Source organism: Rhinopithecus bieti, unplaced genomic scaffold, assembly GCF_001698545.2.
Source record: "Rhinopithecus bieti isolate Rb0 unplaced genomic scaffold, ASM169854v2 scaffold_22548, whole genome shotgun sequence".
NCBI classification, from domain to species: Eukaryota; Metazoa; Chordata; class Mammalia; order Primates; family Cercopithecidae; genus Rhinopithecus; species Rhinopithecus bieti.
In genome coordinates this window covers 643,692-654,585 of record NW_016810469.1, presented here as the reverse complement: position 1 = coordinate 654,585, position 10,894 = coordinate 643,692, and the positions used below count along the sequence as shown (strand labels likewise).

Below are 10,894 nucleotides of genomic sequence, written 5' to 3'. Positions count from 1 at the left end.
CTTTATGTTCTGACCCCAAGCTCTGGAGAGCTCTCCTATCTCCCTGCCCTAGGTCTGTTCCTGTGTCCGAGGCTCCTGGTGTCTCCTGGCTCATCCCTCCCTTTTCTCTTCCCGCCCTCATCACACACACACACACACACACACACACACACACACACACACGCACACAGCGGCAGGAAGGAGGGGCCGAACCCGAACCCGGGAGCTGCTCGGGAAAGGAGAGCAAAGTGAGGGACGGGGTCCCGCCCTACCAGCGCGCTGCCGAGGCTGGGAAACCATGTGGACGCTGGGATGGGGGCGGTGGTGGTTTTGCATGAACGATCTGTTCCTCAGGTTCTTGCTCCTGCTGTCAAGACATAAGCAGCACACCTCACAACCACCCCTGTCCTCAGTCTGCTCAGAGTCGGGAGTTCCCCTCTTTGATCACCCCACTCCGCCCATCCCAGGGGACTAGTGAACAGCACAGCCGCCAGGAATCGGAGATTCCTGCAAGAGAGGCGGAGCAATCCTGGAAGAGTTCAGCCGGCGCTGAAGAAGCCGCAAGAAAACGTGGAACACGACCTCTGTCTAGTGAAGGTCATTTATGTGCAAGCTGAGGGTTTAACACTTTGGTGGTGGGAAGGGCTGGGGCCCTCCAGGACGAGGGAGGCGGCTACTGAGCGCCACCATCTGGGCTGAACTTGAGGGGAGAAAGCTCCACCCACCTCGTGGCTTTTCAGAGCTCTTTTCTTGGGGGACCCACCCCCTCTCTATTTGGAAGCGAACATAGCCTAAGAAGCCTCGAGAGTGAATGTGAATCCTGTGACTACTTGGCCCCTGCGGTCTGAGTGTCTGTGCTTTTGCATATATGTATCCCTCACCTCTCCACCCAGCCCTCACTGGGCGCCATGCTCTGTGCTGCAGATGCCCTGGTGAACCACGCTGTCTCTGCCACAGTCCATACCTCTTTGAACACCGAGTGTAAGGAGGATTCCTGGCATCGTAGATCACTGGCCATTTACAACCTGCTTTCATGTGCCATTTCTGCGTGTGTTCGTGTGTATGTGTGTAAATGCACACGTGCTCACTCAGACATACTTGCTGGACAGTAGCAATAGGAGGAGTAGGTGGAAGGAATTGGTCTTCTTTACCTGCAGAAAGAAAGGTCATCAGGAGAGGCTGTGGCTTGGACACTACGGGAGACAAGCCCGCTGAGGAAGCAGAAGGAGGTGTGGCATCCCTCCAGTCCTTGGATGCAGGCGGAACCTCTAAAACCAGACCTACCTGAGGAAGGGTTCTCACACTGCCACCTCCTTTCCATCTTCATTCTCCTCACGCTCGATTTCTCCCCTCCCCCTCCCTCCAGCTCTGGGAGATGGTATTTTTAGAAGCTGCTTAGAGACCCGGGACTCCTTTCATTTCAAAATGAGTCCTCACTCCACCATCGCTCACTCCTCTTTAGAACGGGGTTCCATCCCCTTAGCAGGCTCTAAGGCACCAGTCATGGTTTCTTACTGAAGCTCCAGGGACTTCAACCCAGAGGTTCTGACCCTAGGTGCTAAAACAAAATACAGACTTCCTCTGAACCTGACAAGGACCTTTCAGAAACCAAACAGATGGGGGAAATTATCCGGGAAAATCTACATAGGATGCTCTGGCAAACATCTGACTGTTGGAGTCTGGTTTCTACCCTCTTCCACCATACACAGCTTCAGGCATCTGGGGTAAATTTCCAGACGGAGACCCTAGGAATAGGGGGAAAGAAGAGGACGAAAAGTCGTGAAATAATCCTTCCCTTTCTTCCTCTGAGCAATTCATTTATAATAAAACCAGAATGGAGAAGCCCCAGTGAATGCAGATATGTGCAAATCAGCTGGATCTTAATAAGAGTTGCTCTAAGGCGAACCCCACTCTATCAGGAAGCTGCAGAGCAGACAGCTCAGTAAAATTCCGGAGGTCCTTAGAAGGAAACCAACCCATTGTTTATCGGGACCTTTAAGTGCTGGGGGCCAGTTAACTAATGGCTGGAGTTAGGTTCCTCCCAGGAATAGCAGTGGAGACTGGTGAAATTTGGGGGTGGGGGCAGAGAGAGGGTATCTGTCCCTGGCGTTGAACCCTCGGCCCTCCGGCCAGCTTTGGGCTTTCTGTCCATGGTGCTGAATCCAACAGAGTCTGGACACTCAGCTGGACCTGGGACTTCTCTGCTGCCATGTTCTGATACTTGGCAGGATCATAAAGGGTAAGTAGTTTTGCTTCATAATCTTAAAGATTTTCTCTGCTTAATTTTCAAAATTAGTAAATTAAATGCTTTATATTTCCTTTAGCTAAGAATATACAGTGGTGGCTCCTACTCTTCCAGCCTATAACCAAAATCCGACAATTCATGTCTTCAGGAGATAAACAGCCTTCACTCCCTTGCAGAAGAGTGGAGGGGCGGCCGGGCGCGGTGGCTCAAGCCTGTATCCCAGCACTTTGTTGACGCCCGAGACGGGGCGCGATCACAAGGTCATCGGAGATCGAGACCACCCTGGCTAACCCGGTGAAACCCGTCTCTACTAAAAAATATTAAAAAAACTAGGCCGGGGCAGCCCGGTGGCGGGCGCTTGTAGTCCAGCTACTCGGGAGGCTGAGCAGGAGGAATGGCGTGACCGTAAACCCGGGAGGCGGAGCTTGCAGTGAGCTGAGATCCGGCCACTGCACTCCAGCCTGGGTGACAGAGCGAGAGCTCCCGTCTCAAAAAAAAAAAAAAAAAAAAAAAAAAGAGAGTGGAGGGGCATGGACCCACCCAGAAACATCTTGTTTTCTCTTTTGCTCCTCTCACACTTCTACTGAAGTAGGCTGGAAGGGATACTTCTCTCTACTTCTACCTCACTATCTTCTAGGATCATGGGGGAGGACACTTGATGTGGCTGAGCAACTTAATTAAGCACCCAAAATAATAAAAAGTGACCTTCCAGGGAGCAGATTTAATGTTACCACAACCTCCATCTCCAAGTTACTGAAAGTTACAAATCTAGATGCTGAAGATTTGACCTCTTCCTTTTGCACAGATACAGAAAGTATGCTGAGCCTGACTGGACAGAGAAGGTTATCTCCTCTATAAAGAAGTTTAAGATTGTGTCAGAGGAATCAGGGTCAAGTCCAACTCTCAGGAAGAAGGATGGGAAGAGGCAAAGAGCAGTGGGAGCTTTATTGTTCAAATGGTCATCTTTTTTTTTTTTTTTTTTTTTTTTTTTTTTTTTTTTTTTTTTTTTTTTTTTTTTGAGACAGTGTCTCACTCTGTTGCCCAGGCTGGAGTGCAATGGCCCGATCTCAGTTCACTGCAACCTCCACCTCCCAGGTTCAAGCGATTCTCCTGCCTTAGCCTCCCAAGTAGCTGGGACTACAGGTGCACACCACCACACCTGGCTAATTTTGTATTTTTAGTAGAGACAGGATTTTGCCATGTTGTCCAGGCTTGTCTCCTGACCTCAAGTGATTCACCTGCCTCAGCCTTCCAAAGTGCTGGGATTATAAGCGTGAGCCACCATGCCTGTCCTCAATGGTATTTTCTTGGATAAAGGAAGCATAAAGCATTTAATTTACTAATTTTGAAAATTAAGCAGAGAAAAACTTTAAGATTATGAAACACAACTACTTACCCTTTATGAGCCTCCACTTATTTCTTTGTAAAATAGGAACAAAAACACCTTTCAGAGTTATTGTGAGGTCAGAATATAATTTTTACATATGGCCCAGCTCTGTGCTTGGCACGTAGCTCTGGTATATATTATTATTCAACTCCATGGTTAATTAAGGTTAAAAAAAAAAAAACAGAAGGAAAAAGGAAAAGAAGTCTGCGCATGGTGGCTCACACCTGTAACCCCAGCACTTTGGGAGGCCGAGGCGAGTGGATTATCTGAGGTCAGGAGTTCAAGACCGGTCTGGCCAACATGGTGAAACTCCGTCTCTACTAAAAATGCAAAATAGCTGGATGTGGTGGTGTGTGCCTGTAGTCCTAGCTACTCGGGAGGCCGAGGCAGGAGAATTGTTTGAACTTGGGAGGCGGAGGTTGCAGTGAGCCGAGATCATGCCATTGCACTCCAGCCTGGGCAAAAAAGAGAGACACTCCATCTCAAAAAAAAAAAAAAAAAAAAAGGAAAAGAAGGGATAAAGGAAGGTTAAGTGGTGAGGTAGGAAGACAGAAAGATATATATATATATGTGTGTGTATATATATGTATATATATGTGTATATGTGTGTGTATATATATATAATTAGAGCGAGAGAGAGAGTCGTAGAGGAAAAGACAGAATGAGAGAGAAAGAAAGAGACAGCTGGTTGAGATGAATGTGGCTAGAAAGCACAGGAGTCTGAAAGAAATGTGCTTGAAGAGACAGGGCAGGTTGGCTGGCCAGCTGCCAAGTGGCATCAGAGGTGACATTTACTTTGAATTCATCATGGTCCAGGCTTATGAACTTGACTTTAACAGCATTAAGAGAGAATCTATCTATTAGGGGATGGAAAGTAGATCCTACTAACCCAGCTCCTATCCTGCTATCTGAGCCAGAGAAACAATATATTAATTTATCATGAGAAATGGAACTGCCAAGGGGGCCAGAATGCTCACAATGGCATGTCCAGCACATTCTTTCCCTGTAGGAAAATATGCCCTGGAAGCCAATTTATGATGTGAAGACAGCTTTGAGAGTGGGAGGTGAGAGAGGTGAATGGTTTAAATATTTGATGGCATCAGGCTCTGATAGCCTTGTTCCTCCAAATCCCCAGAAGGGATAAACCTGCTATTGGCACCTGAGTAACTGTGTAGGGGCCAGGACTGGGACTGGAATATACAAACATGTGCTTCTCTGATTCTCTCTCTTTCTCTCTTTCTCCCTAATGCATATATACATACACACACACACACACACACATATATATACACACACACACACATACACAGACATACATACATTTATGTATATATTAGAGACAAGCACTCTGTTGCCCAGGCTGGAGTGCAGTGGTGCGATCATAGCTCACTGCAGCCTCAACGTCCTGGGCTCAAGCAATCCTCCAACCTCCTGGGTAGCTAGGACTACAGGCACGCACCACCATGCTCATAATTCTTTTTATTTTTTCTTTTGTAGAGACAGGGTATCACTATGATCCCCAGGCTGGTCTCAAAGTCCAGCCTAAAGTGATCCTCCTGCCCTGACCTCCTAAAGCATTGGGATTACAGGTGTGAACCACCATATCCAGCCTTCTGACTTTATATTTTTATTCTAGCTCTAATTCTGGAAGCAGCCCATTTTTAGATTGCAGCTCTTTTAAATTTAAATCACCAAAGTAATATAAAGTGATGAAAATTGTATAGGTAAACATATCCATCCTTTCCATTCCAGATAGTCCCTCTCTCAAATTTAAATCCTGTTAAAGACTGATATGTACAATTCCTGATATTTTCTACACACACACACAACTTTACAGAAAATTAATACATCTATTAGTATGGTAAACGCTGTTGATTATTTGCCCAATAGCTTTCCCCTTTCATATTTTATATTGCTGCCAGAGTCTCAGTTTTATGTGGATGTTCTTCTACTGTAGCTGTTTGCTAGCGAAAGATGATCCTCTCCCCAAGTTCAGGGATAAGTAAAGATTGCTATTTGCTAATCACTCCCATCCCATTCCATGTAGCGTGTGATTACAACCCTGGCCTTCTGAATCAGAAATTATAGGAAAAGTTTCACTCCTAACAAACAGAGATGGATGACAGGCAACATTCCGCTTCTTCTCTGGATGTCATGTCTGCATCTGACACCTGGAGCTGCTGCCTGCCATTACAAAATCATGAAGGGGGATATCTCAGCAATGGCAGTTAAGATTTTTCAGCTGTGTTTAACAGGAAACCAAATAAAACTGGCTTAAACAAAAATGAGATTTTATTGGTTGATATAACAGGATGGGAGTAGATCTGTGTAGAACAGTAAGATTTTGCATTGGAATTGTGGTAGAGTGCAAAATCACCAAACCTGGATACTCTAAAAAGGAATGTAATTGAAATCCTAGAACTGAAAAATATAATAGTTTAATTTAGCATAGTAGATGGAACTGATAGCAGGTTAGACACAGCTAACTCTAGGATTAATGATGTGGAATATAGTTTCAGCATAAAATATCCAGTATGGGAAGAGAGAAAAGAATTGAAAATACAGATAAGAGAGAAAGAGACATATGGGCCATGGCAAAAAGGCCTAAATACATGGAATTAGAGTCCTAGAAAGAGAAGAAAGAGAAAAACAGGAAAGAAGTACTATTTGAAAAGAGAGTATTTGAAAATTTTCCAAAATTGATGAAAGATATCAAGACACATACTCAAGAAGCATTATCAATCCCAAGCAGGATAAATGCAAAGAAAATTACCTCTTTTTTTATTTTTTTTGACAGAGTCTCGCTCTGTCATCCAGGCTAGAGTGTAGTGGTGTGATCTCGGCTCACTGCAACCTCTGCCTCCTGAGTTCAAGCAATCCTCCTGCCTCAGCCTCCTGAGTGGCTGGGATTACAGGCACGTGTCACCACACCCAGCTAATTTTTGTATTTTTATTAGAGACAGGGTTTTGCTATGCTGGCCAGGTTGCTCTCAAACTCCTGACCTCAAGTGATCTGCCCACCTCGGCCTCCCAAAGTGCTGAGATTATAAGCATGAACCACCGCGCTCGACTGAAAACTATATTTAAGCACTTCATAATAGAACTGCTGAAAACCAAAGAAAAAATATTAAAAGCAATTAGAGAGAGAGACACACACATTACCTTCAAAGGAACAACATTAAGACTGACAATGGGCCGGGCGTGGTGGCTCACACCTGTAATCCCAGCCCTTTGGGAGGGGGAGGCGGGTGGATCACGAGGTCAGGACATCGAGACCGTGGTGAAACCCTGTCTCTACTAAAAATACAAAAACTTAGCCGAGTGTGGTGGCACATGCCTATAGTCCCAGTTACTCGGGAGGCTGAGGTAGGAGAATGGCGTGAACCCGGGAGGCGGAGTTTGCAGTGAGCTGAGATTGTGCCACTGCACTCCAGCCTGGGCGACAGAGCGAGACTCTGTCTCAAAAAAAAAAAAAGACTGACAATGGCAGGGTGCAGTGGCTCACGCCTGTAATACCAGCACTTTGGGAGGCTGAGGTGGGTGGATCACCTAAGGTCAGGAGTTCAAGACCAGCCTGGCCAACATGGCGAAACCCCGTCTCTACTAAATATACAAAAATTAGCCAGGCATGGTGGCACGTGCCTGTAGTCCCACTTATTCGGGAGGATGAGGCAGGAGGATCATTTGAACCCGGGAAGCAGAGGTTGCAGTGAGCCACGAGTGCACCACTGCACTCCAGCCTGGGCGATAGAGTAAGACTCTGTCTTAAAAACAAACAAACAAATGAAACAACAATAACAACAACAACACCCCCCCCCCCCCCCCCCCCCCCCCCCCCCCCACCCCCCCACACACACACAACTTCGGCCAGGCATGGTTGTTCATGCCTGTAATCCCAGCACTTTGGAAGGCCAAGGCAGAAGGATCAGTTGAGGCCAGGAGCTCAAGAGCAGCCTAGGCAAGACCCCATCTCTACAAAAAAATACAAAAATTAGCCAGGTATGATGGTGTGTACCTGTAGTCCTAGCTACTCAGGAAGTTGTAGTGGGGGATCACTTGACCCAGCAGGTTGAGGCTATGGTGAACTAGGATCGCACCACTGTACTCCAGCCTGGGCAACAGAGCAAGACTGTCTCAATTTTTTGAAAAAAGGGCTGAGGCCAGGCACAGTGGCTCATGCCTGTCATCTCAACACTTTGGGAGTCTGAGATAGGAGGATCACCTGAGCCCAGCAGTTTGAGACCAGCCTGGGCAACGTGGTGAAATCCCATCTCCACTAAAAATAGAAAAATTAGCCAGGCATAGAGGCATGCCCCTGTCATCCTAGCTACTCAGAAGGTTGAGGTGGGAGGAGAATCATTTGAGCCTGGGAGGTCAAGGCTGTAGTGAGCTGTGATCATGCCACTGCACTCCACTCTCATTTTGTACTCTGTCCCCTGGGAGACAGAACAAGATCTGTCTCGAAAATAAGCTAAAATGAAGTGAAAAGACTGACAACTGACTCTTTCATATAAATGATAAAATCCAGAAGATGATGGAATGGCATCTTTAAAGTGCTGAAAGATAGTATCAATCTAAAATGCTATACTCAGTGAAAATATTCTTCAAAAATGAAGGTAAAATAAGTATGTTTTATGACAGTCAAAATTCTTCACAGATCCACACTAAAGGCATACCAAAGGCGATTTTAAAAGAAACTCAAAAGAATTACGAACACCCAGGAAAATTAAGATCAAAAGGAAATAAATATGTGGGTAAAAATAAATGAACAATAACTGTATAAAGTGATAATGTCATGTGAAGTTCTAAATGCACATAGAATTAAAACACATCACAAAAATAGCACACAGTGTGGGAGCAGATAAATGGAGTTAAAGTATTTTAAGGTACTTGCATTGTCTATGAAGTGGTAAAAGAATTATTTATATTAAACTTTAGCAAGTCAAGGATGCATGCTGTAATTACTATGGTAATCATGGAAAATAGTAACAAAATATATTACTAACAAGCTAATGTAGAAACATTTGGAATAATAAAAATAATCAAAAAAGATTTAGAAGAGAGAAAAAAGGAACATCGAACATGTGGGAGAGATAGAATACAAATACTAGGATATCTTGAAACTCAGATGTATAAATAACTATTTTAAATATAAATGGACTGAATATTTCTTTTATTTATTTATTTTTAGATGGAGTCTTGCTCTGTCACCCAGGTTAGAGTGCAATGGCATGATCTCCACTCACTGCAACCTCCACCTCCCAGATTCAAGCAATACTGTTTCCTTAGCCTCCTCACTAGCTGGGATTACAGTCACGCACCGCATCGCCCAGCTAATTTTTGTGATTTTTAGTAGAGACAGAGTTTCACCATGTTGTCCAGGCTGGTCTTGAACTCCTGACCTCATCATCTGTCCACCTCAGCCTCCCAAATTGCTGGGATTACAGGCGTAAGCCACCACACCCAGCTCCTAAATATTCCTATTTTAAAACAAAGATTGGGCCGGGTGCTGTAGCTCATGCCTGTAATCCCAGCACTCTGGGAGGCTGACGCAGGAGGGTCACTTGAGCCCAGGAGGTAGAGACCAGCCTGGACAATATGATGAAACCCCATCTCTGCAAAAGAATACAAAAACTAGCTGAGCATGGTGATGCACACCTGTGGCCCCAGCTACTTGAGAGGCTGAGGTAGGAAGATCATTTGAGCCTGGGAATTTGAGGCTGCAGCGAGCCTTGATTGCGACATTGCACTGCAGCCTGGGTGAGAGTGAGACCCTGTCTCAGAAACTAAAACCAAACCAAATAAAATAAAATAAAATAAAATAAAATAAAATAAAAACAAAGATAGATTGAGTTTCTAATTTATTTATTATTTTTATTTTTTAGTATTAAAAATATTTCTTAGAGACAGGATCTTGTTCTGTTGCCCAGGCTGGAGTGCAGTGGTGCAATCATAGTTCACTGCAGCCTCAACCTCCTGGGCTCAAGCAGTCCTCCCACCTTAGCCTCCAAAATAGCTAGGACTACAGGCATGTGCCACTGCACCTGGCTAATTCTTAAAAAAAAAAATATTGTGGAGTCAGGGTCTTGCTCTGTTGTCCAGGCTGCTCTCAAACTGCTGGCCTCAAGCCATCCTTCTGCCTCAGCCTCCCAAAGCACTGGGATTATAGGGGAGAGCCACCATGGCCAGCCCAGATTGGATTTTTGTTTTGGCTTTTTTGGGTTTTTTTTTCTTTCTTTCTTTTGGATAAGGTCTCATTCTGTTACCCAGGCTGGAGTTCAGTGGCATGATCACAGCTCCCTGCAATCTCTGCCTTCTGGACTTGAGTGATCCTCACACCCCAGTCTCCTAAGTAGCTGGGACTACAGGCATATGCCATCATGCCCAGCTAATTTTTGTATTTTTCTTTTTTTGGTAGAGATGAGGTTTCACCATGTTGCCCAGACTGGTCTTGAGCTCCTGAGCTCAAGTGATCCACTTGCCTCAGCCTCCCAAAGTGCTGGGATTATAGGCATGAGCCACCATACCTGGCCCAGATTGGGTTTTAAACAGCAACTTTATACTGCTTTAAAAAACGTACACATAGCCAGGCACAGTGGCTCATGCCTGTAATCCCAGCACTTTGGGAAGCCAAGGTGGGCAGATCACCTGAGATCAGGAGTTCAAGACCAGCCTGACCAACATGCAGAAACCCCGTATCTACTAAAAATACAAAATTAGCCAAGCATGGTGGCATACGCCTGTAATCCCAGCTACTCGGCAGGTTGAGGCAGCAGAATCGCTTGAGCCCGGGGGGAGGAGGTTGTGGTGAGCCAAGACCATGCCATTGCACTCCAGCCTGGGCAACAAGAGTGAAACTCCATCTCAAGAAAAGAAAGAAAAGAAATTTCCACATAAGTATACAGATATGTTAAAGCAAAGGTTGTAAACAAACAAACAAACATACAAACAGTATATAGTACAAACAGTAACTAAAAGAAAATCAGTATCACTAAACTATCACTGTAATTTTTTTTTTTTTTTAGATAAAGTCTTGCTCTGTCTCGCAGGCTGGAGTGCAATGGCATAACATCGGTTCACTGCAACCTCCGCCTCTTGGATTCAAGTGATTCTCCAGCCTCAGCCTCCTGAGTAGCTGGGATTACAGGCAAGCACCACTATGCCTGGCTAATTTTGTATTTTTAGTAGAGATGGGGTTTCATCGTGTTGGTCAGGCTGGTCTCGAACTCCCGACCTCAGGTGATCTGCCCACCTCAGCCTCCCAAAGTGTTGGGATTACAGGC

General features: G+C 45.3%; 1 pseudogene; it reads left to right on the top strand.

Moving 5' to 3' along the window:
• The first annotated feature begins 887 nt into the window (after positions 1-887).
• Positions 888-10,894, top strand: part of LOC108542194 (alpha-actinin-4 pseudogene) — a 12,792-nt pseudogene continuing 2,785 nt past the window's right edge.